Raw genomic sequence first — 17,874 nt, 5'->3', positions numbered from 1 at the left:
GGTTTCTGATATTACTTATGAGTGACCCGTTTTTGTCCTATTAAGTGACGTCCCTCTAATGGAATGTGACGCCCCAATAATAATCTTCATTTAATAGCTAGAGAGAGTATTGGTCAAAATTGGGGTATAGACAAGAAAATGTAGTTGGGTGTTGAGCTTTGGGGTCTCCATGATAAATAAGTTATATATCAAAATCGATCTTATCTTCTTCTCCCATCAAAGCTCAAAATCCACTTGAATTCACCATGTTTGCACTTTCATGCAAATTATGTAATTTGTAGTTCTATAGCCCACTGCTGATGGTTTTTTTCATAAAGGAATGGATTTCGGAGAATATTTTACTCAAAGGATAGATCATTGTATCTCCATATCAACCACAGATCGATCTATTATGTATAAGCAATATAGTCTATTGAAACTTGGAAGTGTTACTTTAAGCATTTTTACAGAACCAATCAACAACGTACACCCAAAAGACTTAAAATCCCAGTTCAGTATCTAATGCTAATGCATAATGCATCATTAACACTTTAACTAACTAGTTGCTCTCTTAAATCATTAATTAACACTTTGGCTAACTAGTTGCTTTCTTAAATCATCAAAAAGGTAGATGGTACTTCCCCACTGTTTCTTAGACTTTTTGCTCAGGTATGGATGCAGACATTTTTTCTGTCTGATATAGAAGAAGAAGAGAGGGATAATACAGATGATGATGTTAATAAAACTATTAACAACAATTAGTTTAAAGTCAGATGTTTTCTGTTAAAGATAACTGCAAATGACCGTTATTTCTTAGTTGTCATTAGCTGTCTCACCAGAACTCTGTCTGTATAAAGACATCACTTATTGTGTGTCAGTTTCTTTAATGAACTGTTAGAGAACTCTTCTTCCATAGTTTCTCTATGGTATCAGAGAGAAAAAATTAGGTTCTCTTTCTTGATCCTTCTCGTTTCCGCTAAATCAATTAAACTTTCTTACTCAGATCGTCTCTTTGACGTTTATTCTTGATTTTCTTTCGGTTCATCATTAGATTCTTCTTCTCCGATATCATCTTTTTCATGATTCAAACCTTTACAGATTCAAAATCGTCCACAATTTCAAATAATTCTAATATTACTTCAATTCCAGTACACCAACTCGCCAATTTAATTCAATTAAAGCTCAGAGATGATAATTTCATCACCTGGAAAGCATTGTTGATGCCGGTAATTCGAAAGTTTCAGATTCTTTCTTTTCTTGATGGTACTAATGTATGTCCTGCTCAATTCAATGGTAGAGGTGCTAATCAAGTTGAAAATCCACAATATGCTACTTGGTGTGACAAGGATCAAACCATAATTCTATGGATCCAATCAACAATTTCCGAAGTTGTTATACCTTATTTTGCTGGTGTTGTTTCATCTCATGAACTATGGAAGAATACTGAGTCAAGATTTGTAAGAACCTCAACAACTGATACCATACAATTAAGGAATCAACTTCAAGGTATTAAACAAGGTTCAAAATCCATATTTGTATTCTTGGATGATGTCAAGAAACTCTCTAATGAGTTAGCTGCTGCTGGATCTAAAATCTCAAATGAAGAGCTTGTTATTATCATCTTAGGAGGTTTGAATCCTACATAATCTTCATTTTGCACATCCATGAGAATTCGTAATCTTCCAGTTTCAAGCATTGAGTTACACAATTTATTGATAAGTGAGGAAGTAGTTATATCTGGCAATCAAAGCATTTTAGCACCTACCACAGCTTTTTATGCTACTAATAATAGTATTGCTCATAAGTCTTTTCCTGCACATTTTAACCCTATTGAAAAAGCGGGGGTACAACAACCACACCCAATATTTCGATTAACAATCTGTATGGACTAACTCCAGTATACTTTTAAGAGAATCAACTAGACTCAATCTTAATAAAGTATGTCAAAGAGTTATATCTCTCTTTCTCGATTCAATTCTTACTCAAGCAAAGAGAAATCTGCGAGTTTAATTGAATACAAGAGAAATCACTTGAACGATACCAAAGACCAATGCTCAAGGATCAATCAATTTCAATCAACAACCAAAGGTCGGAATTCCCAATTGATTGAGTCAAACGCACAACCTGTGATATTTCAATTATATAACAAAATATAATGCGGAAAAGAAATAACAAAGACACAAGAAGCTTTGTTAATGAGGAAACCGCAAATGCGGAAAACCCCCGGGACCTAGTCCAGATTGAACCAACACTATATTAAACCGCTACAGATACCAGCCTACTACAAACTAACTTCGGTCTGGACTGTATTTGAACCCCAATCAATCTCACACTGATCTAAGGTACAATTCCGCTCCTTATGTCTCTGATCCCAGCAGGATACTACGCACTTGATTCCCTTACCTGATCTCACCCACAACTAAGAGTTGCTCCGACCCAAAGTCGAAAACTTTAATAAACAAATCTGTATCACACAGAAAAGTCTACGGTAATAGATAAATATGTCTCCCACAGAAATACCTACGAGTTTTGTTCCGTCTTTTGATAAATCAAGGTGAACAGGAACCAATTGATAACCCGGACTTATATTCCCAAAGAACAGCCTAGTATTATCAATCACCTCACAATAATCTTAATCGACGCGGCGAAAGAAGATATTGTGGAATCACAAACGATGAGACGAAGATGTTTTTGATTACTTTTATATCTTGCCTATCAGAGATATCAATCTCAAGCCAATCGTTACGATTGTACTCAATACGATAGAAACAGCAAGATCAGATCACACAACTACAAGAAAGTATTATCGGTCTGGCTTCACAATCCCAATGAAGTCTTCAAGTCGTTAACCTAGAGGGTCTCGGTAGAAACCTAAGGTTAAAGGAGAGACTCTAGCTTATACAACTAGTATCACACAGGAGGTGCGGGGATTAGGTTTCCTAGTTGCTAGAGTTCTCCTTTATATACTCTTTCAAATCAGGGTTTGCAATCAATGTTAGCTTAGTAACAAAGCATTCAATATTCTTCGTTAGATGAAAACCTGATTAGATTCAAGCTAATATCTTTCAACCGTTAGATCGAAAACTTAGCTTGTTACATACAAATGAAATGCATGTTTTAGGTTTGTGTAACCGTACCCAAATATGTACATCCGTTGGTTCAACAGTAGATAACCAAATGGTTAGACATGTGAGCACTTTCATATTAACCATATTATTCTTTACCATAACTAGTTCAAATGACTCAAATGAACTAGTTAGAGAGTTGTTCAATTGCTTAGATCTTATAGAAGTATACAAAACACAATTGAAGCAAAAATGATTTGATTCACTAGAATAGATTCATGAACTTTATATCCACGGTTTGTAAACTTGCATTACTTAGTTAATATAAGTATAAGTTCACGAATAATCGTTTTTAGAAAATAACCAACCTAAGTATGCGGACTAGGTACACAGACTTAAGTACCCGGAATAAGTTTGTAAATAGTTCACAAACTCCAGAAGATTTTCTCGGGAAGAGAACCTCCGACAGTACGCGGAATGGGTTCGCGGACTCTGTTCCGGTTTTCCTGAGCAGCAAAGTACGCATACTTTTCTTCAAGGAATAAGGACTTGTACATGTATGAGTTACCACACAATGCTTATATCCAACAATGGTTATATAATCTAAACTCCCATTTCAATCATTGAAATATTCCTAGATGACATTATATTGTTCTTATTCACAAACCATTTTTCGTCAAAGCCATTTTCAAGTAATTGAAACATAATATGACTTTCGTCACTAGGTGTTGATGGTGGTTTTTAGCTCAGGGATAAATTTGTAAAACATTGCATCTGATGTGTCTCCACTCTGCGAGGAAACAGAGCCATGAGTGTCAACCTCTCCTCTAGCACGTTTATTGAGCCGTTCAATATACTTACATGAAATTTATCCAGACTGGCGCATATATCAACAATCCCATGCATTCTGTAAATTTTGGCACCTTGCCTACACTCAATTAATATAAGTTTCTTTGAATGCTTTCCGTGCTATGTCCCCGGCTGAACCCTGAATGTTGATATGGCATGACAATTTGTGTTCACTCGCAACAGAGTAGCACAAATTTCCAAATATCAAGGATAAGGTCTTTGCATAAGGTATTCAATCGGAAAGCATGCTTCTCTCTGGAAATGAACTTAAAAGAACTATGTGTCAACACATAGAATTCAATCAATTATCCTGACTAATTTACAAAAGTTAGGGTTTTGCGCCTTGCGCAGTATATCAGACCTTTCTTGTCGAAATTAAGCCTAGTCAAACTAGGTAATTAATCCTCCATGGATTAGCAGATGCAAAATCTTTCCCAACATCAGAAAACAAGGAGCCGCAGGATAGGAGCAACAACAAAGAGAGGTGTGGCCATGTCTTAGGCCAACCGGCGCCATTTTCCATTGGCCACGCCCCATCCTAAACCGGCCCTATTTCCCTCGACCAATCAGGTCGCCTTAAACTCGCCACACACACATAATTTGTGGCTGGGCCCATACTTGTCGACCCTATTTCCCATCGACCAATCAGGTCGCACTAAACCTGCCATGTGCACCAAAAGGGTGGCCACGCCCATGCTTGGCCGGCTCCCTGCTTTTATTGGCCAATCAGGTTGCTCTAAACCTGCCATGGCTTTAAAAAGGGTGGAAATTGTTTCAAAAGGTTACCCTACCAAGTTGGATTCCCAAAACCATGCCAACATGCTAACGGCATGTCAAACATGCCAAAACAAACATTCCAGGCGCATATTCCAAACGGCATGCCAAACATGCCAAAAACGCATGCCAGGCGCACATACCAAACGACATGCCAAACATGCCAAACGCGCATGCCAGGCACACATACCAAACGACATGCCAAAAGCATGCCAATCGCACACGCCAAACTTGCATGCCGAGTGCACATGCCAAACGTGCCACCTACCGCATACTACATGCCATATACGCTAATTAGGGTTTCGACATGCCAAACCCTAATTTAGGCAAAGTTGTCGCGCCAACCGAGCCAAATAATGTTCCAAAAAACATGGGGATCAATGTGGCCATTAAAACTGATGTTGCCACACCACGTTTGAATCTAACACCAACGTGCCAAAAATCCAACGACCATGGCTACGTCGTGCCATTGGCATGCACAAACTATGCCAGTCATGCCGCAATGCCACTAGCATGCACTAAAGGCGCCACTGTGCCATTGTCAGGCGCCAACGGATGGTAGACACAATCAACGTCTACCCTTCCCCATGAGATGAAATCTCAGCCATCCAAGTTCGCCACCAAACTAACAGACTTGTGGCAACTTTTAGGCGACCAGCCGCCTAAATCCCGTGGTCATGGCTACGGCCAGGCGCCACTTACACCATCATGCCGATGGCATGCACAACGGAAGGTATCCATAATCAATGGATACCCGTCCTCAAGAGATGCAATCTCAGCCATCCAAGTTCTCCAGCGAACTGATAGACTTGTGGCAAGTTTCAGGCGGCCATCCAAGACGAGTCTAATAGCATCACATGATATTTTCCTGCAAAAAGTCTCGTGATTTTGACTTTCCAAAGTGATACATGTTTTCCACAAAGAACACTCGAGACATCAAACATGTCACAAACTAGGGGGATACTCATCAGGGTATTGGTCTGGCGGTTTACAACGTGCGGCATGCAATACGCCTGTTACAAGAAAGTGTCATGAAGAAGGGAGGTTAGTAATGGCAAGAAGTAATGGTGTAAACGTTTACTTCATCATGGAAGCATAAATTCTAATGTTACACGTTACTCCACTCTTCCACCACTCAATCGTTTCCACTTCCTACGAGATCAGGGTACATTTTATTACGACTTGTATAAATAAGTTTCACCTATTTCCACCAGACAACAAGTTTTGGTCGCAGAACAACATAGTATCCAGAAATCACCTGGTAGCTGTCCATTATGCTAGCAAGTTCTACTTTCTGATGCAAGTCATAAGCAACCACACCTTCAGGATCAACGATTTTGGTCCTAACACTTTCTTCGCTTCCCTCCCTAAGACCAACCCTTCTCATTCACTTTGTGACTGAAGCAAGCCTGGAACGACCATTTCTTTATTTAAGCCAGGATTGTACAAATTTATCTCTCGAATCAAAAGTACTCCCATGCAGTACATTGTTTAGGGTTTAGCCTCGTTTCTCATCCACACACACGAATTTACCAAAACCAGCAGAAATCGTTTTCACCCTCAAACAATTGGTCACCACAGTGGGAGATTAAATCTCTCGGTTGAAAATTCAAATTCCCAATTTCATTTCCATCCCAATTGGTCTTAGGCCAAATTCAAACCCATTTTCAATTTCCTAAATTTCTCAAGATGGTTGATCTTAGGAATAATTCAGAAACCCTCAATCCCAATTTTACTTCTCCTAGCACCCAAAATACTCCACATGTTATCCATGAATCTGTTCTTTCACTCAAAACCATTGTCGAGGCTATGGAGTCTCGATATTTAATAACTATTCATGATTTGACGAAAATCCTGAATGATATTGTCGATAATCAAGTTATTATTGTCAAGACGCAGGACGGAGTCTTTACTCTTCTGAAAGCGCTCACGGATCAACTGTCAAAGAAACCAACACGTATTCATTCTGGAGGAAACGCTATCAACCATTAATTTTGGATCAATGCTGATGGTGGTAGTCCTTTTTCCAAGATTCATGTTCCTACTCCTAGTGAGGAGGATGAATCCTATGGTCACACTGAATGGAAAGGTATCCACCAAGCTGACTTGTCTGCTCATGAAGATCAAAAGATGTTTCCTCAAAATCAGAAAGAAGACTCGTGGGATTTATCACGTTCTCATCAGAGTTCTCGCAATGAAAAGGTGATTTCATTATGTGTATCCTTCCTGGAAAATTTTAATTCCCATATATCGCTGATGAAGGAAGAAAAAGAAAAACTCCAGCTGCGGAACAACAACCCGAACGCGTCGCACCAACGCATCAGACAGCTTCACCCCGGATGGTCGCGGCTAAGATTTCCGTGCAATAACAAGAAACTGGAGATGCTTCTCCAAACTTCCCGTTCACGATCGAGAAAGTAATCGAACTCCTGGAAGTATGGATTCAAGACGATGCCATCAAACTACCTCATGCTAGGCGCCTACCAACTGAAGAACAAATGGCAAATACCAAGTATTTCCATTACCACAGGTTCGTCAAACATCCTACCAGTGAATGCAATGCTCTGAAGCGCATCGTCCACGAAAAGATAGATTCAGGGGAATTACGCCTGCGGACTGGAGACCCTCCGTCTTTTCACGGATCGACATAAAGCTGTTATACAGACAGTAAAGGACGACTGTGGACTTCTCACAACCAGGATTGCGTCACAAAATAAACTCGTATTTGCAACCTGAAATTTCAGTTTTGTGGAGAGACCCCTAAGCGAATAGAGTATGTGGCCGTACCGGACGATAGCAAAAAGGGAATAACCAATACCATGGCGTAACATCCTCTACCACCAACACCAGCAACACCAGAAGCATCCTCTCTGACGTGACGCCTCTTATTACCAGAGCCAGAGCCGCCACTACTCCTAATATTTCTTAGAGCATGATGCCTTCAATCATCACCAGGGCTGCCACCACCTCTTCGTTAGGATGCGAGACTTGAAGTGCCAGAGGAAACCAAACTTTCCCATTACCATTATCGATTTGATGGAGAGACAGGAAGTTCTTCCCAAAACTCATACGGACATGGCCACAACTCAGAAGGAGCCTCTTCAACGTTTCGATCCAGAAGCCGCTCCGCTTCAACATTTCGCTCCATAAGCCGCTCCGCTTCAAAGTTTCGCTCCAGGAGCCATTTCAATTTTTCGCTCCAGAAGCCGCTTCAACGTTCTTTTCATAAGTCGCCACTCCTCCATGTCAAGGATCGTGATTACAACCGGCCAAGGTTCGTAGTTGTGGCCACTTTTTGATTCATCTCTCCAAAGCCCGTGGTCATGGACAGTTTACTCACTTACGCATCCAGCCTATCCCTTTGCTTCCATGGACGCCCAAGCAATTCCATCCAACCTATTTTGTTTCCACGACAATGTAGTCTCTGCGGATCACATATACTGTTGTTTGAGGGTGAAAACGATTTCTGCTGATTTTGGTAATTTCGTGTGTGTGGGTGAGAAACGAGTTTAAACCCTAAACAATATACTGCAAGGGAGTACTTTAGATTCGAGATATCAATCTGTACAAATATGGACTAACCCAAGAAATGGTCGTTCCATACTTGCTTCGTTCACAAAGTGAAGGAGAAGGGTTGGTTTTGAGCAGGGAAGCGAAGAGAGTGTTGAGACCAGAATAGTTGATTCTGGAAGAGTAGTTATTTCACGACTTGTATCAGAAAGTATGAAGCTAACATATGGAAAGGTAGCAAATATTTTCTGAATGTTGTATCCTCCTGACCTGAACTTGTTGTTCGGTGGAAATAAGTAAGACCTATTTATACAAGTCGAAGTGAAACGTACTATGGTCTCGTAAGAAATAGAAAACGGATGAGTAAATGGGAGGAGGTGGTAACCGGTAACGCCTGGAATTGATGTTCCATAAAAGAAAGTGTTTCACCATTACTCCCTGTATTTACTAACTGCACCATCCTTATGACACTGTCTTATAACGGGCGTAGTGTACGCTGCACGCTGTAAACCGCGAAACCAATACCCAATGAGCATCCCCCAGTTTGTGACATGTGTTGATGTCTCGAGTGTTTTCGTGGAAAACATGTATCATGTTGTTGTTCGGCAATTTGAGCTTGGGAGACTTGCCGGCTCGGTGGTGACCTTCGACGGTCGAGATTTTGCATCTTGAGAGGAAGGGTAGCCGTTGATTATTGCATCCCTTCATTTGGTATCCAGTGGCATGAAAGCATGGCCAGTACGGCTTTAATATGGCCTAGTTTAGGCCCGGCCAAAAGTTAGGGTTTTGGCTTTGTTTGGGTGCGACCAAACTAGGGCTTGGCGTCGGGCCAAAGGCTGCCATGCGTTAGCTGGTAACCTCGGACGGCTAAGATCTGCATCTTAGATGGAAAAGTGATCGTTGATCTTCGCAAGCCTTTGTTTTGGTAGCCGCATAGGGAAGGCCGGCATGGAGCGACAAGATGGTTGGCATGCCATTGGCACATGTGGCATGGCTGACATGCCTTGGTGCGGTTTGGGCGTGGCCAAAACAAAGGTTTTGGCGTTGGGCCAAATGTTACCATGCGTTGGTTGGCGACCTTGTACGGCTAAGATTTGCATCTTAGATGGAAGGATGGTCGTTGATCATCGCCAGCCTTTGTTTTGGTAACCGCACAGGAAAGGCCGGCATGGTATGGCGCGGCAAGGTGGCTGGCATGTCATTGACACATGTGGCATGGGCGGCATGCCTTGGCGCGGTTTGGGCGTGACCAAAACTAGGGTTTTGGGCCAAAGGTTACCATGCATTGGTTGGCGACCTTGCACGGCTAAGATTTGCATCTTAGATGGAAGGATGGTTGTTGATCGTCGCAAGCCTTTGTTTTGGGAACCGCATAGGGAAGACCGGCATGGTATGGTGCGGCAAGGTGGATGGCATGCCATTGGCACATGTAGCATGGCCGGCATGCCTTGACGCGGTTTGGGCGTGAACAAAACTAGGGTTTTGGCGTTGGGCCAAAGGTTACCATGTGTTGGTTGGTGACCTTGGACGGCTGAGATTTGCATCTAAGATGGAAGGGTGGTCATTAATTGTCGCACGCCTTCGTTTTGGCAGCTGTGACGGGAAGGCCGACATGGCATGGCTTAGGCGCGGCAAGGTGGATGGCATGGCATGCCATTGGCACATCTGGCATGGTCGGCAAGCCTTGGCGTGGTTTAGGCGCGGCCAAACTAGGGTATTGGCGTTGGGCCAAAGGTTACCATGCGTTGGTTGGTGACCTTGGACGGCTAAGATTTGCATCTAAGATGGAAGGGTGGTCGTTGATCATCGCACGCCTTTGTTTTGGTAGTCGCGAAGGTAAGGCCGGCATGGCATGGCTTAGGCGCTGCAAGGCGGATGACGCGGCATGCCATTGGCACATGTGGCATGGTCGGCATGCCTTAGGGTGGTTTAGGCGCGGCCAAACTAGGGATTTGGCATTGGGCCAAAGGTTACCATGCGTTGGTTGGTGACCTTGGAAGGCTGAGATTTGCATCTAAGCTGGAAGGGTGGTCATTGATTGTCGCACGCCTTCGCTTTGGCAGCCGAGAAGGGAAGGCCGGCATGGCATGTCTTAGGCGCGACAAGGTGGATGGCAAGACATGCCATTGGCACATGTGGCATGGTCGGCATGCCTTGGCGTTGTATAGGCGCGGCGAAACTAGGGTTTTGGCGTTGGGCCAAAGGTTACCATGCGTTGTTTGGCGACCTTGGACGGCTAAGATTTGCATCTAAGATGGAAGGGTGGCCGTTGATCATCGCACGCCTTTGTTTTGGTAGCCTCATAGGGAAGGCCGGCATGGTATGGCGCAGCAAGGTGGTTGGCATTCCTTGGCGCGGAGGTGCGGCAGGCATGGTTGGCATGCCTTGGCGCGGAGGTGCGGCTGGCATGGCATGCCATTGGCGCAGTGGTGCGACTGGCATGGTTGGCATTCCTTGGTGCAGAGATGTGGCTGGCATGATATGCCATTGGCACAGTGGTGTGGCTTGCATGGTTGGCATGCCTTGGCGCGGTGATGTGACTGGCGTGGTCTGGCATTGGCACAGTGGTGCGGCTGGCATGGTTGGCATGCCTTGGCGCGGTAGCATGAGAATTAGGGTTTGGAATAGATGATGTCAGTCAGTGTTAAGGGTTCTGTCGTGGAACATGACCCACGTAAAAAAAAAGGATACCCCGATAATTCTTACGTAGGCATGCTGATTGATTTAATAAATGTTCTAATGGTCATAGTGACGTCATGTCAGATGTACAGTTTTACGATTTTGACCCTAAGATAAAAACCACCATCAATATTAAGTCCCCTGCTTAGCTCGGAGCAGGAGCATTATTGCGAGGTAAGCATAAGATGGTGACAGGCGAGGACAAAAATCGAAATGACAGGTCGTGAAAAGATGGTCAGGAAAGTCCGACTAACCTTTTTTGAGAGGTAAGGAGAGTGTTTATGATCCTCAGGTTTGGAGGCCTTGCGTAGATTCTATTTGTGGTGTAGACCGTGAAGTGGTGAGATGAAGATCGTCGGCTTAGTCTGGCCATGTATCACCTTGGCTGGGTTAGGGAACATCATGACGCTGGCTTGGCGAGTTGTTGGTGTTGGTGCGGCAAGTCATGGTGCGGACGGCTTGGCATGGTGGGGCCAAGATAATGGCACGGACGGCTTGGCATGGTGGGGCCAAGTCAAGGCGCGGTTTGGTGAGGCAAAGCATGTGGACGGCATGGCGTTGTGGGGACAAGGCATGGTGCAGACGTCTTGGCATGGTGGGGCCAAGGTAATGGCGCGGTTTGGTGAAGCAAAGCATGCGCGGATGGTTTGGCATGGTGATTTGTATTCGCGGGCCCGGTTGCCTCTTTTCCTTACTTGACTCAAATATGAAGTCCTTTCCTTATTCAAACTCCCAAGTAACACGCCTATAAAAGGGAGCCGGCCTCTCCTTTTATTTCACACCTTTATATATTTTTTTTTATTCTGGCCGTGTGGTAACAGTAAAGTGGATGAGCGAATTCCAGGTATATCTTCCAGCACTTCCTCTTTAACTTGTTTTTCTTGTTTTCTTGTGTTAGTGCAAACCCTAGCTGTAGGCGTATCTTTTCATGAACTTGTAAAAATATTGGTCTTTTGTGTTGGTATGAATCCTAGCCGTAAATATGATTTGCGTGAACCTGTAGTAACATTTAAGCGTGAATACCGTAATAATGTTGGCCGTCTCAATTACTGTGCAAAGTAGGCATGCATGAGCTAGTAACTGTCATTCCCTTCCCGTGAAAACCTAGCTCCTAGGGTTTCCTCCCTTTTCCTGGTGTGGCCATGTGTATTGTTCCCATGGTGGGGCGCGCCTCCTCGTCCGGGCGAAAATTTCCTGCTGCAAGGTACGGCCTTGGCATAAGGTGGTAATGCAGGGTCCGTCAGTCCCAATTTATTTGCTCATGATCATTATGACTTTGCAACAAATTGGTTTGCGTCCAGGATGGATCTCCTGTGTTTGATAAAATAATTTCCATGCACTTTCCGTAATAATTTCTCTTTGTATTGTTCCATTGTAGTTGTCTCGAAGGTGAAAGTAGCGTGAGAGAATTTCGTTAGGATGTCATTTGAGGAAAGTTCTGCCGTACCGAAAGAAGTTGGAAATTCCAAGCCAAACATAGAGGATGAATTCTTTACAACATCCGTCACAATTAGGAAAAATCATCCCAAGTATGTGTCGATTCTTCTGACTGGTCCGGAAAGTGAACGAGAGGCCTGGTCAGTTCGGCCTGGAGTTGTAATAAGGTTTTGTCTTCAGAGGAAAGAGTATTCTGCTTCTCTCATTGACTTTAAAACCTGTGTGAGTCCGTTGCGTCCCTTTGAGAAATGGATGTGATTCATGATGAGCCAGGAATGTGTAAAAGCCAGTTTGACCAAGGCGCAGATTATTGATGCTGTCACAGCTTCCGCAGTGCTTCAAATTAGGAAACATATTCCAGGCTTGGTTGCTTTTACTTCCAGACGGTGTCCAGACACTCACACGGCCATATGCGGGTGGGTGAAATGACTATCTCTTTAGAGAGCGTGGCCGTCTTGTTGAACCTTCCCGTAATAGGAAACCTCGATGTCAAGTTGCTTGCAGATGAAGAAGAAATACGCGCCGCTCTGGTTGCGAAATCAAAAGGAAAACGAGATGAGGTGCTTCTATAGATGGCGGGTGTCTCAATGGTTTCTTGATGAGTTGGAGCCAAATTAGAAAAATAGTACACTTCATGTCGCGGCGTTCTTGGCTCTTTGGTTATCCAGAGATATTTTTGATGACGGCTCTGGTAAGAAGGAGATAAGACAGAAACTTATCAAGTTTGCCATAAAATTGGCAAAAGGTGTTGTTCTCCCTATTGGCGGATTGTTCTTGGTTCTCTGTACACACACTTGGATCATCTGGTCGCGTACATGTGCGCTTCAAATGGCTACATGAAAGTGGATTCGTATATTCACGCAGCCTTTCTCCAAGCGTGGCTGTAGGAGCACTTCAAAAGGTATGCTCCAAAACCGCTGGCCGTATTTCCTGAGTCTTGAGGTGGTTCTAGGATACTGTGCTGGTCGAATAGGCGTCCAAAGATTGGTTCGAACCTGGTTGGATTCCTTGACAACTCGCACACGGTCAATTTTCGTCCATGGGCTCCGGTTCATGCGTCCATAACTCAGATCAATACCTTTGCTTCTGCTCCGAGCATGTCTTTGTCTTCTGATAAATAGGATATGATTGTTGGAGAGATGGTGTTCATGCGAAGCTGCATGCCCGGGCATGTGTCGTCTTTCTTTCGAGGATCTTGTAAAGCAGTTTCTTACAATATTGATAGGGCGTCTCGGGATATGGGTTTTGACCAAGAGGTACCACTCGTTCGTCAGCCAGTTGTTCCAGAAGACTCGTTGCCAACTGTTCTCGATGCTAGTGTTCTTGTGTCGGGTAACAGTCTCCCTTTTCCGCTCGCGGAACGAAATCCATCAACAACCTCCAAATGTAACATATTTTGGCAGGATGAGTTTCTCGCTATCCATGGCTTCGTAAATGATGTGGTAGAAAACCGTCGCGGTAAGCCTTCTCTTGCGATTTTAGCGGAGCACCCACTGCTGAGAGATCCTTCTTTGACCAAGCAAAAATCCGTTAGCCCGAATGCAGATAGTCCCCAAGTGAAGGAGCGAACGTCTAAAAGTCGTGCAGACGGTTCCCAGTCAGACTCGACAGCCCTACTGACTTTCAGTTCGTCTAATATGCGGGTACGTATGCTTTTCTTATTGATTTTAGTTGGATCGCGTATATCCTTGTTTCTTTTCTGAGTATCCGTCTTTGTATCTTGCCAAGGGTCTCAGCAGCGTGAACACCTTTACCAAACTTGCAAGTAGTCAGAAAACATCGTTTCTCGAGACGGAGGGTGGCGTTTCTGAGCCTATCCATGGTGATGGGGAACCCGAGAAGGATGAAAGTTCAGAGTCCAGTGATGGCGAAAGTAGTTCTTCCGACAGCAGTGCTGAATCTTCCTCTAGTCGGTCTGAAAGCGAATCAGTGAGTCTCCCGCATGTTTTTTCTTCTTTCCTCTCTTCCTTTCTCTTTGGAAAATATCTAATGCGTGATATCATAGGGGGGAAGCCGTTTCTAAAGATGGCCTTGAGACGGAGACTGGCGGAGATACATCTTTGTCTCCAACTGTGACAGCCGCACCGCGACCTTGAAATGGATGTTGATCTATATGAAAACGTCGTTGTGACTCAAATAATGGAGAGTACTCCAGTGGCCGCAGGTGCAATTGTCGTTAGGAATCCCTTGCCGGTTTCTGATGCAGTCGCGGGCGCCACTTTCAACCCTCCATATCTGGTTCCTCATCTGGATCATGTGTTGATCGGGGGATTTAGCGTGCCAGCCAAACACGCGGCGCTATACACCAGGATTTTGGAAAGCTACGGACATATCGCCACAACCAAGAAAATTACTGGTCGATTTGCGTTGGTTAAGCATGTGAAGGAAGCTTTGTCTTCGATTAACGACATGTGCAATGTGAATGGTAATACTGTTTCTGAGGATGTAGTCTCGAGCTGGAGGTTCCATCGTGAAACGTGTGTAAACTTCGAGTTCAATGTTCCTTGGTTCATTGAAGGTTTATCTGAGGTTGAAAAGTTGCTGGCCGAAACAGTCGAAGGTCCTTCTGCGGATATGGTGAAGAAGCCGGAAGCAGAAGTCGAAAAGTTGTCCAGGAAGCTGAAGTTGAAGAGGGCGGCTCTCCAAAGAACGAAAGAGGCTTTTGCCAAGAAGAGCAATCCATTGTTGAAAAACTTTCTTTGAACGCATTTCTGTCATCTGAACTTTTTATTTTAGGTCTTTTTTTTGAAAGGCAAATGAAACGCCTAGTTTACGATTTTGATTTCCTGGATTTTTGGTTTGATAGACAAATGTTACCTTGAGGGTTTTGGATTATTATTTGGAACAAACTGTTTTTAGAATAACGATGCTTTTTGGTTATGGTTGCGAATGGTGCAAACATCCCAGGAAAGCCATTGAATCATGAGCATTGCTTGTCGAAAAAGAGCATGAGATGAAACATAACATGGCTATTGGTTTCATAATTCCCGTGAAAACCTGAAGTAGTAAACCACGTTTTTTGTCTATGCAAGACTTACTCGGTTTTTGGATCTTCTGGTGAAAAAGGAATCTCCCGGATGTAAGACCGAGTTTTGTGGGAAATATCGCCGTGACTGTGGAAAGTCCCCAGTCATTCCTTGTCGTGTTGCCGATCCCTGGGAGGATCGTTTGCTTCTAAAACCTCGGAAGTCCCCAGTAGTCCCTTGCCGTGTCACGACTGGTAATCGAGCCACCTAGTAGCTGAGTCGTCGATTCCTGAACGGATCGTTTGATTTTACTGTCCTGACATCTGGGTCGAGGGTTGAAAATTGACATCGTGACCGAAAGATCAACCTCCCACTGTGGTCGCCAATTGTTTGAGGGTGAAAATGATTTCTGCTGATTTTGGTAATTTCGGGTGTGTGGGTGAGAAACGAGTTTAAACCCTAAACAATGTACTGCAAGGGAGTACTTTAGATTCGAGAGATCAATCTGTACAAATCCGGCCTAAACCAAGAAATGGACGTTCCAGACTTGCTTCGGTCACAAAGTGAAGGAGAAGGGTTGGTAGAGGGAGGGAAGCGAAGAGAGTGTTGAGACCAGAATAGTTGATTGTGGAAGAGTAGTTGTTTCACGACTTGTATCAGAAAGTGGGAAGCTAACAGATGGAAAGCTAGCAAATATTTTCTGAGTGTTGTATCCTCCTGACCTGAACTTGTTGTTCGGTGGAAATAGGTAAGACCTATTTATATAAGTCGAAGTGAAACGTACTCTGGTCTCGTAAGAAATGGAAAACGGATGAGTAAATGGGAGGAGGTGGTAACCGGTAATGCCTGGAATTGATGTTCCATAAAAGAAAGATTTTCACCATTACTCCATGTATTTACTAACCGCCTCATCCTTATGACACTGTATTATAACGGGCGTAGTATACGCCGCACGCTGTAAACCGCCAAACCAATACCCAATGAGCATCCCCCAGTTTGTGACATGTGTTGATGTCTCGAGTGTTTTCGTGGAAAACATGTAGCATGTTGTTGTTCGGAAATTTGAGCTTTCCGGCTTGGTGGTGACCTTCGACGGTCGAGATTTTGCATCTTGAGAGAAAGGGTAGCCGTTAATTATTGCAACCCTTTGTTTGGTAGCCAGTGGCATGAAAGCATGGCCGGCACGGCTTTAATATGGCCTAATTTAGGCGTGGCCAAAAGTTAGGGTTTTGGCTTTATTTGGGAGCGACCAAACTAGGGCTTGGCGTCGGGCCAAAGGTTGCCATGCGTTAGCTGGTAACCTTGGACGGCTAAGATCTGCATCTTAGATGGAAAAGTGGTCATTAATCTTCACAAGCTTTTGTTGTGGTAGCCGCATAGAGTAGGCCGGCATGGCGCGGAAAGGTGGTTGGCATGCTATTGGCACATGTGGCATGGCTGGCATGCCTTGGCGCGGTTTGGGTGTGGCCAAAACAAAGGTTTTGGCGTTGGGACAAAGGTTACCATGCGTTGGTTGGCGACCTTGGATGGCTAAGATTTGCATCTTAGATAGAAGGATGGTCGTTGATCGTCGCCAGACTTTGTTTTGGTAACCGCATAGAGAAGGCCGGCATGGTATGGCGCGACAAGGTGGCTGGCATGCCATTGGCACATGTGGCATGGCCGGCATGCCTTGGCGCGGTTTGGGCGTGACCAAAACTAGGGTTTTGGGCCAAAGGCTACCATGCGTTGGTTGGCGACCTTGGACGGCTAATATTTGTATCTTAGATGGAAGGATGGTCGTTGATTGTCGCAAGCCTTTGTTTTGGTAACCACATAGGGAAGGTCGGCATGGTATGGCGCAGCAAGGTGGCAGGCATGCCATTGGCACATGTGGCGCGGTTTGGGCGTGACCAAAACTAGGGTTTTGGAATTGGGCCAAAGGTTACCATGTGTTGGTTGGTGACCTTGGACGGCTGAGATTTGCATCTAAGATGGAAAGGTGGCCGTTGATTGTCGCACGCCTTTGTTTTGGCAGCCGTGAAGGGAAGGCCGGCATGGCATGGCTTAGGCGCGGCAAGGTGGATGGCGCGGCATGCTGTTGGCACATGTGGCATGTTCGGCATGCCTTGGTGTGGTTGAGGCGCGGCCAAATGAGGGTTTTGGCGTTGGGCCAAAGGTTACCATGCGTTGGTTGGTGACCTTGGACGATTAAGATTCGCCTCTAAGATGGAAGGGTGGTCGTTGATCATCGCACGCCTTCGTTTTGGTAGCCGTGGTGGTCCCGGAGATGTGTGTAAAATATGAAGCGCAATAAAAACGCGGGCCTACAGTAATACCGCAAGTGCACGGTCGTCAGTTGTAGCTCGTGCAAGTACGGGTCGATCCACAGAGACTGGGGGTGTTTGGAGTTTCTAGCTATTTGGGCTCTAAATTGCTATTGGGCTTCTAATTGTGCTTTGGGCTTAGTGGGTTTTTGTAACAATGAAATGGTTTTGGGCTCAGTGGGCTTTTGGATTGATTTGGGCTTGACAGTGACAGGCCTTAGCTTGGAAAGTGAACTGTGAGTTGGGCTCTTAATGATCAATGCACTTAGGCCACAGTGAGCTTCAATGGACTAATGGGGAGCAAAACAG

The sequence above is a fragment of the Papaver somniferum genome, chromosome 2 (assembly GCF_003573695.1).
Source record: "Papaver somniferum cultivar HN1 chromosome 2, ASM357369v1, whole genome shotgun sequence".
NCBI lineage: Eukaryota > Viridiplantae > Streptophyta > Magnoliopsida > Ranunculales > Papaveraceae > Papaver > Papaver somniferum.
The sequence above is the reverse complement of the archived record's forward strand: the minus strand, read 5'-3'. Positions refer to the sequence as shown.